Below are 10,886 nucleotides of genomic sequence, written 5' to 3'. Positions count from 1 at the left end.
TCTCACATTCGTCTTTTTGCCTAAAAATGAATCACAGGCCAAGACCGGTTGTTTATCATCACATAAATCACAGCGTAATTTCCTTTACTGCACCGGGCAAGTCCTGTGCCTCGCTGGCCTTGGCCATACTTGCAAACCTGTCTAGCCCGTCCCTTCATTCCAAAAAACCTGCCATGGCCAGTGAGGGGCTGAACTAGAAGACTTCGGGTAACCGGCAGTTAGTCCTGGTCCAAGGAAAGGGTTTTGATGGTGACCCCTGTGATCTATGAGGACCTTCTAGTTACCAACCACATCCCCATTAGCTGGGCTCCCTGGCATGGTTTATTCACTAAATGACAGTAAGAGCTGTCACGTCGGGGTCTCTTCCCAGTCAGGTGGGACAGACCATGGGCGGAAACGGCTCCTGCCTGGAGGGGCCCCCTTGGCCTTCAGGGTCCTCTCTTCGGAGTCTGTCTGCTCAGGACTGGTCAGAGGGTTTGAATTCTGACCCGAATGCTTCCTTGCTGGTGCCCTTTGAACAAGACACTGAATTTCTCCGAACACTTAGGTTCCAGGCAACGACACCACCCCCACGGGGGTGTTTTGAGAACTGAATGAAAGCTGCATTGCCCTAAACACTCCATAGCGATGGGCTCCATCATCTAGGTGTGGGACCTCAGACACGTGTTTAGGCGCCCCGTGCCTCAGTTTCATTGTCAATCAAATGGGAACGATATCCTCTGCTTACAGGATTCAGCGAGCTCATCCACGTAAGGCACTCGGTAGCACCCAGACACATCAAGTCTTCCTAAGTGTTAGCTAGAACCCCCCCCCGCCCTGCCCCCAAGAACATCGGGAGCTCCTCAGGCTGGGACTCGATCAGTCCCTCACTCCCAGAACTTACACTGACAAGCACGACCACTCATCAGGGGCCGCGGCCACAGACAGGCGTCAGGACATGGCCCCGGCTTTGAAGAGCTCGGTTTCCAGGTGGGGTGACAGGGCAATGGAGCAGGTGCTAAGGGAGACTTACTGCAGTGCTTTGGGGCTGGGGCTGGGGCTGGGGGTGGGGGGGGGGGGGGGGGGAGGTCTATGCCACCCCGAGAAGATGCTCTCTCTCTCAGCTACAGTCTGCACGGTGAGTGGCAGGTGCCAGGCACAAAGGGGGATGGGCAGTGAGCAGATGGACAAGAGTCTCCGAGCCTAAGGAAGCCACACAAGGGGGTACTCTCAGTCTCCCTCCTCTGACCCACCCAGAACCCTCACCAGGCATCCGGGGCTCAGCAGTGCTCAGGAGGGCAAGTAGCCAGCCTGATGCACATGGTCGGTGCCCACCCCCCTCCCCCCCCCCAAGTCTGCCTCACATCCAAGGGGTAAAAGAGCCCAGGTCGTGGCCGGCTTGTTTGGGGGGGGGGGGGGGGGAACGGGGGAGGCACGTACTTGGGCAATCAGGGGCCAGCAGGTGCAAGCTCTTGCCTTTGGCCACACTCCCATCACCTCTTTCCGGCAAAGGTGCCCAGCACTTTGTCCTCACTTCTCCCCTTCCCGCGGGCCCTGCCCCAGCCCCCCACGGCTACACCCCCTCAAAAGCTCCTCTCCAGGCTGAGATGTTCATTGTTCGCTGCTGTACCCTCCGCTTCAGCCTCCAGTGAAGGCTGTAATTAGAACCAGCAGACAGACAAGCAGCATCAAGAGGACGGGCTTGTCCCCAGACGCCTGTTAGGTTGTTTTACCAGGGTCTTCCATTCAGGTCACAAGTTGCCAAATGCCTGGGGACGGGGGTGGCCTTTGGTCAGACCGCAGCATCTCCCATCAGTAGTGAGGGCAAACATCTCTCCTGAGCTCCCTGCCCCCCCCTCCACCACCAACCCCCCCCCAACTCAGAGGCACTGAGAAGAATCCAGCCTTGATCTCTTGGAATACGGAGTGGGTGGGCGAGGGGGGCTGGAGGGCAGCGGGCAGCAGGGGAGCCTGGGCCGCAAGCCCTGTGGGCCGGTGGCTGGGTGGAGGAGGCGAGGGTGAGGGGTGCCTGCTGTAATCTCTATGAACATAGAGCTGTTTCTAGCCTTCATTAAATAAAGACTCATCCACATTCAGCCTAGCAAAGCTGAGCCCCACCCCGCCCACCCCCAGTGATGGATGTCAAGGACTAGAAGGTTTTCTGGGGGAGGACTCTGCAGAGACACAGGCCCCCACCCTAACAGGGCACATCGTGGCCCCCACACACGTGCCGGAAAGGAAAGGGCACATTACTCACGGCCTCCACTGGCTTCAGTGACGAACTGCTCCTTCTCGCTCTGCAAGCCAGATGAACTTGTGTTTCAGGGACCCGGGGCCCACAGCAGCCGGGGGTGAGGTGCTACTAGGATAGTCCCGGGGGCCAGAGCCAAAGGGCCCAGAAAGGGGGTAGGGGGAGCCGTCACTGCACGTGCCGTGGCCCCACACTGAGCCCCGCGCTCCAGCTCCCTGAACGGACGGGGGTCTTCGTCTGCCTTCGTGGGGCTGACGGAGGGTCAAATGCGGAGGAACCGCCGAACACATGAGCTGGGGTCTCAACACAGAAAGGACCTTGGCTTTGGAACCCGACAGGTTTGATCTAGGACCGGCTCAGTGGCTCCTCAGCTACCACGACTTGTCACGGCAGCCAAGTGTGATGTCACCCAGGGCCTCAAAGGGTCTAGCACTGTGGACACTGAGTCCCAGCGGAGCCCCTGCTGGCCTGATTCCCTCCCTGTAACAACACCCTACATCAGGGGGACCAGTTCCCAGGAAGCAGAAGTACATTACCAGGTGGCAAAGATAAAGCAGGGAGGGGGCCGTGAGGGCAGAGCCTAAGTCCAGAAGACTTTCTGAATGTGTTGATTTGGTTTTTCCAACTATCTGATAGGGGTATTCGTCTCAGCATGATGCCTGTCTCCAGGGGGAGCTGCCAAGATCCAGTCCTATCCCGAAGAATTCCGGAGTCCCTCACCCCTGCACAGCCTGCCCTCCTCTCTGCCCCCCTCCTGGGTCTAGACACCACCCATTTCTCCAGGGCTTCAAGCCACACTCCAGAGGGTGGTTCCTGGGGATGCGTTCGGGAGACGGTCCTGGGTTCTTCACTCAGCCTGTGCAACAGCCGGGACAGTGTGGAGGGAAGACGCTTAGAACACAGAAGTGCTGGGGCGCCTGGGTGGCGCAGTCGGTTAAGCATCCGACTTCAGCCAGGTCACGATCTCGCGGTCCGTGAGTTCGAGCCCCGCGTCAGGCTCTGGGCTGATGGCTCAGAGCCTGGAGCCTGTTTCCGATTCTGTGTCTCCCTCTCTCTCTGCCCCTCCCCCGTTCATGCTATGTCTCTCTCTGTCCCAAAAATAAATAAAAAACGTTGAAAAAAAAAAAAATTAAAAAAAAAAAAAAAACAAAAAAAAACACAGAAGTGCTTACCTAGTGGGAGCTGGGCTATGTTAAAAAACGTGTGTGTGTGTGTGTGTGTGTGTGTGTGTGTATACGTATATATATACACACATACATATATACATATATATATGAACATGAGAGATTTAAAACACTGATTATGGATTATGGAAAATCCATAGGATTATGGATGATTTTTATTTTCTTCTTTATACTTTCTTTTACCTTTCAAGTGTTACAATGCATATATATTCCTATCATGATAAGGAAAAAAACGGACATTAACAAATTCTAGATCAGGCATCAAATCTGCCTAAAATCCAGTTCACCTAATAATGAATTTGCTAAGTGACATGTTCACACACCATCCACTCTGAAAACAATGTGTGGCATCTTATATACAATGTACTCGGCACAAAACATTCATTTTTAGATACTGATTTTTATTTTTACCTCCTTTATTTAAAAGAAAATTATCGTTTTTATCTCATTCTTCCAAGGGTACTTCTGCCTTAATTTTGTGTTTTCAGTAAGATGTTTTCAAACAAGTTATCTTCAGGTAAGATAAAGTAGTTATAGCACCCCCTGGGCAATCTATCAGGAAGGTATCAGTGTTGATATTTCTACCTGCCCTACTGATGAGTTTAAACATTTTAGGGGCGACTGGGTGGCTCAGTCGGTTAAGCATCCGACTTCGGCTCAGGTCACGATCTCGCGGTATGTGAGTTCGAGCCCCGCATCGGGCTCTGTGCTGACTGCTCAGAGCCTGGAGCCTGTTTCAGATTCTGTGTCTCCCTCTCTCTCTGCCCCTCCCTCGTTCATGCTCTGTCTCTCTTTGTCTCAAAAATAAATAAACGTTAAAAAAAAAAAATTTTTTTTTAAACATTTTAACCTTTCCTTCTAGGTATTCTTGTCGTAATTGGTTTAAAAAGAAAAATATTTAGGGGTGCCTGGGTGGCTCAGTCGGTTAAGCATCCGACTTCAGCTCAGGTCATGATCTCACAGTTCATGGGTTCGAGCCCCGCATGGGGCTCTGTGCTGACGGCTCAGAGCCTGGAGCCTGTTTCGGATTCTGTGTCTCCCTCTCTCTCTGCCCCTCCTCGTGCGGTCTCTTGGTCTCTCAAAAACTGAATAAATGTTAAAAAATATCAATAAAAATAATTAAAAAAAGAAAACTATTGATACAAAAGTAAATATCCTAACCGATATGAAAAATTAACATATTTTAAAAATCCAAATTTTAGGCAAACTGATGGGAGTGTGAATGTGTCTGTTCACCCGAACTGGCCACAGCTGAGCCTTCCCAACATGACAGAACACACATGCTTTTCCTGCAGCCTCACTGAAGCCCAGCCAGCTCTCCCGGCATCCCGACAGCACAAAGGCCACTCAGCTATTCTGAAACTAGAAGCCTGTGCAAAAAAGAGCGAATAACTCTGTCCTTCCCAGTGCTGATTAACAAACAGAAATACTAAAAAAAGTAACACTGTAGAGGGGGAAAACGCAAGGCGACATTTCAAGACTACGTGTTGGAGTAAAGCAGGTTCAAGTTCCAATCAATTTCCTGCGTGACCGTGACCTCGGGCAAGGTGTTTCACAAGCTAACCGGTTTTTCTCCTCTGTGAATGGGGACACCATTTACCCTGTGGGCACCAGCTGTATCCTTAGGCTTACACCAGCTCCCTGAGGAATTCTCCCCCTCACCTCAGTGTCTGAGCCCCCTCACTGCCCACCCCCGCCAGAAGCTGTGCACTGCATTTGTGTTGGCGCTAAGGCAGAGGAACTTTTCTGAAGGAGAGATCAGTCTGCCCCACCCCACAGTAGTTTGAAAAATAACAAGGACTTTGCCTGGGTCCAGATTTTGTTCCCTTACTCTGGTCCTGCCCAAAGTTCCTATCTGGAAGACAGCTTTGGGACTCAGGAGAAGGGGTCTGCAGACAGATACTCCTGTACAATCTGCAAGAGGCCTACGTGTCCACCCTCTTAACAAATCCAAATTATATTCAACCTAGCACTTAAACAAGGAAAAATCTATGATTCTCTTTACACGTTACTTACTTGCTAACCTATTTAAGGTTCCAACACAAAACAAAGAAATAAACAAACAATCCCAAAATTCGTCCGGAACCACGAAATACCCCGAATAGCCAAAGCAATCTTGCAAAAGAAGAACAAAACTGGAGGTATCACAATCCTGGATTTCCAGATATACTACAAAGCTGTAGTGATCAGAACAGTGTGGTACTGGCAAAAAAACAGGCACACAGATCAGAGGAACAGAAGAGAGAGCCCAGAAAGAAACCCACAATTACACGATCAATGAATCCTTGACAAAGGAGGAAAGAATATGCAATGGAAAAAAACACAGTCTCTTCAACAAACGGTGTCGGGGAAACTGGCCAGCAACATGCAGAATGAAACCAGACCATTTTCTTACACCACACACACAAATAAACTCCAAATGAATTGAGGACCTAAGTGTGAGACCTGAAATCATAAAAATCCTAGAAGAGAGCACAGGCAGTAATTTCTCTGACATCAGTCATCGCAACACTTTTCTAGATGTGTCTCCTGAGGTGAGGGAAACAAAAGCAAAAACAAACTATTGGGACATCAAAATGAAAAGCTTCTGCGCAGTAAAGGAGAACACCAAAAAAACCCAGAAAACAAAACCAGAACCTACGGGATGGGAAAAGATATTTGCAAATGACATGTGATAAAGAGTATATAGAACATGGGGCGCCTGGGTGGCGCAGTCGGTTAAGCGTCCGACTTCAGCCAGGTCACGATCTCGCAGTCCGTGAGTTCGAGCCCCGCGTCAGGCTCTGGGCTGATGGCTCGGAGCCTGGAGCCTGTTTCCGATTCTGTGTCTCCCTCTCTCTCTGCCCCTCCCCCGTTCATGCTCTGTCTCTCTCTGTCCCAAAAATAAATAAAAAACGTTGAAAAAAAAAATTAAAAAAAAAAGAGTATATAGAACATATAAAAAATTTATACAGCTCAACACCCACCCCCCAAAAATAAATAATCCAATTAAAACTGGGCATTAGACATGAACAGACATTTCTCCAGAGACATCCAGATGGCCAACAGACACATGAAAAGATGCTCAACATCACTCATCATCAGGGAAATGCAAATCAAAACCACAATGAGATGCAAATCACACCTGTCAGAATGGCTAAAATGAACAACACGAGAAACAAGTGTTGGCGAGGACGTGGAGAAAAAGGAAGCCTCGCGCACTCTTGGTGTGAATGCAGACTGGTGCATTCACTGTGGCAAACGGTATGGAAGGTTCCTCAAAAAATTAGAAACAGGATTGCCATATGATCCAGTAATTCCTCTACTGGGTATTTACCCACAGAATACGAAGACACTAATTCAAAAAGATATATGCACTCCTATGTTTATTGCAGCGTTATTTGCAACAGCCAAATTATGGAAGCAGCCCAAGTGTCCGTCGACAGATGAATGGATAAAGAACATGTGGTATAAATATACAAGGGAATATTACTCAGCCATAAAAAAAAAGAATGAAATCTTGTCATTTGCAACAACATGGATGGAGTTAGAGAGTATTATGCTGAGTGAAATAAGTCAGGCAGAGAAAGATACCATATGATCTCACGCATATGTGGAATTTCAGAAACAAAACAAGGTACAGGAGTGTTTTTTCATAGGGGCACATGTACCCCGATGTCTACAGCAGCATTATTATTCAACAATAGCCAAATTATGGAAAGAGCCTAAATGTCCATCAACTGACAAATGGAGAAAGAAGATGTGGTTTATATACACAATGGAATACTATGTGGCAATGAGAAAGAATGAAATCCTGCCATTTGCAACAACATGGATGGAACTGGAGGGTATTATGCTGAGTGAAATAAGTCAGGCAGAGAAAGACAGATACCATATGTTTCCACTCATATGTGGATCCTGGGAAACTTGTAACAGAAGCCCATGGGGGAGGGGAAGGGGGAAAAAAAGTTACAGAGAGGGAGGGAGGCAAGCCATAAAACACTCTTAAATACAGAGAACAAACTGAGGGTTGATGGGGGGGTGGGGCACGATAGGGGAGAGGGGAAAATGGGGGATGGGCCTTGAGGAGGGCACTTGTTGGGATGAGCACTGGGTGTTGTATGTACGCGATAAATCACGGGAATCTACCCCCGAAACCAAGAGCATGCTGTATACACTGTATGTTAGCCAACTGGACAATAAATTATATTAAAAAAAAAAAAAAAAGAAAAGAAAAAAGAAACAAAACAAAGGAAAAAAAGAGACAAACCAAAAACCAGACTCTTAACTCTAGAGAACACACTGACGGGTCACCAGAGGGGAGGTGGGGTGGGTGGTGGGGGAAAGGGGGATGGGGTTAATAAAAGCACACTTATCCTGATGAGCACTGAGTAATAAATGGAATTGCTGAATCACTATATTGTAAATCTGAACCTGAATTAACACTACATGTTAGCTATACTGGAATTAAAGGAAAATTAATTAGTGGCTCGGTCGGTTAAGCAACTGACTTCAGCTCAGGTCATGATCTCACGGCTTGTGAGTTCAAGCCCCGCGTCGGGCTCTGTGCTGACAGCTCGGAGCCTGGAGCCTGCTTCGGATTCTGTGCCTCCCTCTCTCTCTGCCCCTCCCCCACCCACACTCTACCTCTCTTTCAAAAATAAACAAACATAAAAAAATTTTAATAAAAATTAAAAAATTAGAAAATAAATAAACAAATAAATAACTGTAAAGAACACAAATAGTTCCTGATTAGAAGCAGGAAATAGATAAGGCAGAATTGGAGTAGCGATTCTGAGTATGTATTTTAATATAAATTTGATTGTTGAGACTCAAATATTTTATGTGTATAACAAAATTTTAAACATGAAAAAAATAACATCTGAACCAATGATTAAAAAATAAAACCCACAGAAGTAAAAAAACGTGTTCTGTTTCGCTCAGAAACTCAGCGTTAAACAACCTACCCACGGTCCCCAGGCCCTGGTGGGCGAAGAGAGGGGATCTGTCCTTCCGGAGACCTGGGCTTTTGCCTCTCATCACTGACCAGCTTCACTTCTTAGTGCTAATTAAACATCACACACACTGACGGCGGCCTCAGAAGCCTAAGGCACAAAACCTGATGCAAAATGGAGCATAACTGAACTAAAAGGCCAAGGGCGAGGTTTGGCAATATTCAACTTAGAAAAAATGACGTAACAGTTTTGGGGGGTTTCCCTCATCTTATCGAGGGACCTTCAGTTGGTGGCCACTCACACCAACTACATACATAATTTCAAGAAACTGGTGACAATATTCGGCTGAAGTAATTATTTACAAACAACATTCACCATCAAGTTGATCTGACACAAACTTTACACTTGAGTGGAATCTCAAACATTCAACCGCCTTCCAATGTTGGATTTCCTAAATCCTAGCTTGGACCAACGCTCAAATTGCCTTCCACCATTTTGGCTAAGCCAACTAAGAATGCAAAATTGTTAGAAATTGTTAGTCAAAACTTTTCAGGCTGATGAGCTTTCCAGAGTGAATGTTGACGTGCTGAAGCCTAGGTCTGAAAGCAGCAGTGACATAAAAACAGGCACTCTTCTCCACTACCGCACAGAAAAGGTGTTTGCTAAATGTTTCCAATTGGCTAACGTGATAAAATGGCAGTCAACATGGAAGGCTTAATGGGCAATGTTGCTCACTACCGATTCTAGCATGTGCCAAGCCTGACACAGATGCCCCAGGAACCCATGGAACTCTTACACGAGGGACGAGGCGCCCCTACCCTGATGCCACCGCCCCCGAAAGTGGCAGCTCAAGTCTTTCACTGAACAAAAAGCCTAGCACTCATCTCTTACTCTCCAGAGAGCCCCAACCTTCCAGTTGGCGCGTGTCTGTTCGCGCCTCAGACACTCAGATGGGATTCTCCTTCCCGTCTTCTCCTCCTGGTAACCAATATGGCATGTTTCAAGTAAAACACCACACGAGTCAGAGCCCCTTAGAAATGCTTTTACTTCAAATCCTTCATTCATGGAAACTCCGTGGTTTTGCATGTTATAATCTTGAGTGGTGACCAAAAGCTACAAATGAGAATTCCCAAATGATTCTGAATTTAAAAGTTTTTATCATCTCTTACAGTTTAGCAATTAGCCATTACTAGTAAAAAGGTAATGGGAAAAAACAACAACAACAAACAACTTCCACTGGAATGTAAATCCCATGAAGCCATCAACTAGATTTGGAAGTGGTGATGCAGATTTTGAAAACACTTGGTCGAGTAAACAAGGGGAGGTCGGCATTATTTTCTCTAGGTTTCTGGCCTCACGTTACAACATTTCCCCTTTATCCCAACTACATTATTATTTTTTTTTTTTTTAAGATTTTAACCTCTACACCCAACGTGGGGCTCAAGTCTAAAACCCTGAGATCAAGAGTCGCACACCCTACTGACTAAGCCAGCCAGGCACCGTCTGCGTGACTCTTTTTAGAAACTTCATTCTTAAGATGTGCATACACGTACGTGAGGAATATTACACAGCAACAGTAAAAGGATGAGATTTTTTACGTTTGCAACAGCATGGATGTTGCTAAATGTTTCAAATGTTCCCAATGTTTCAAATACCCTACCCCTGTAGGGTACTATGCTGTGACAAAGTCAGAGAAAGATAAATACTATACAATTTCACTTACATGTGGAATCTAAAAAAAGAGCAAACAAAAAGCAGAAGCAGACCTGTCCATACAGACAACAAACTGATGGTTGCCAGCGGGGAGGGAGAACGGGCAAAATGGGTGAAGGGGAGCCAGAGATGGGAGGTCCGTTACTAAGTCAGTCGTGGGGATAAAAGCTACAACACAGGGTGTACAGCCAGCGCCATGGAACAGTGTGGTGTCGTGACAGGTGGCGGTGGCACTTCCCGTGAGCACGGCACAGCTAGAGATGTTGAATCCCTATGCTGCACAGCTGAACCTAATGTAACATTGTGTGTCGGCGACACTTAAGTTCATCCTCAGCCCATTTCAAATCTAAGCCATTTCAAACCCTTCTGGAAAGGGAGAACTTTCACGCTTTCCAACGTTGCTGGACAATCGCCAATTCCAAAACTCTTCATTGAAAGTACCGCAAGGGTGAGAGGGAGCGGATGGAAAACACCAGGAGTCGTGGCAGCTCACCTCTCTTCCACCCACCACAGTACCCAAGCCCATTTTGTAGGGATTACAATTTACAGGTCTGTGATTAGAATCAACCCTGGGAAACCAACCTGGGGAGTGTGTCCAATAAATCTTCTTGGGAAGAGGACAACCAACCAGCAGAAAACAGGCTCTGAAACATGCTATACAACTCCGTGACAACCAGGAAGGCTCACTACACGACAATCCTGCAAATGTTCCATTTTATTCCCTCCTAAATCTAAGGTAAGTTGAGAACAAACAATGTAGAATGGCAGGAAAAAAAACCCTTTAGAGTCAGACAGATGCGGAGAGAAATTGCATGATCTTTGACA

This window comes from Neofelis nebulosa, chromosome 7, assembly GCF_028018385.1.
Source record: "Neofelis nebulosa isolate mNeoNeb1 chromosome 7, mNeoNeb1.pri, whole genome shotgun sequence".
Taxonomy (NCBI): domain Eukaryota; kingdom Metazoa; phylum Chordata; class Mammalia; order Carnivora; family Felidae; genus Neofelis; species Neofelis nebulosa.
This window is presented reverse-complemented; position numbering follows the sequence as displayed.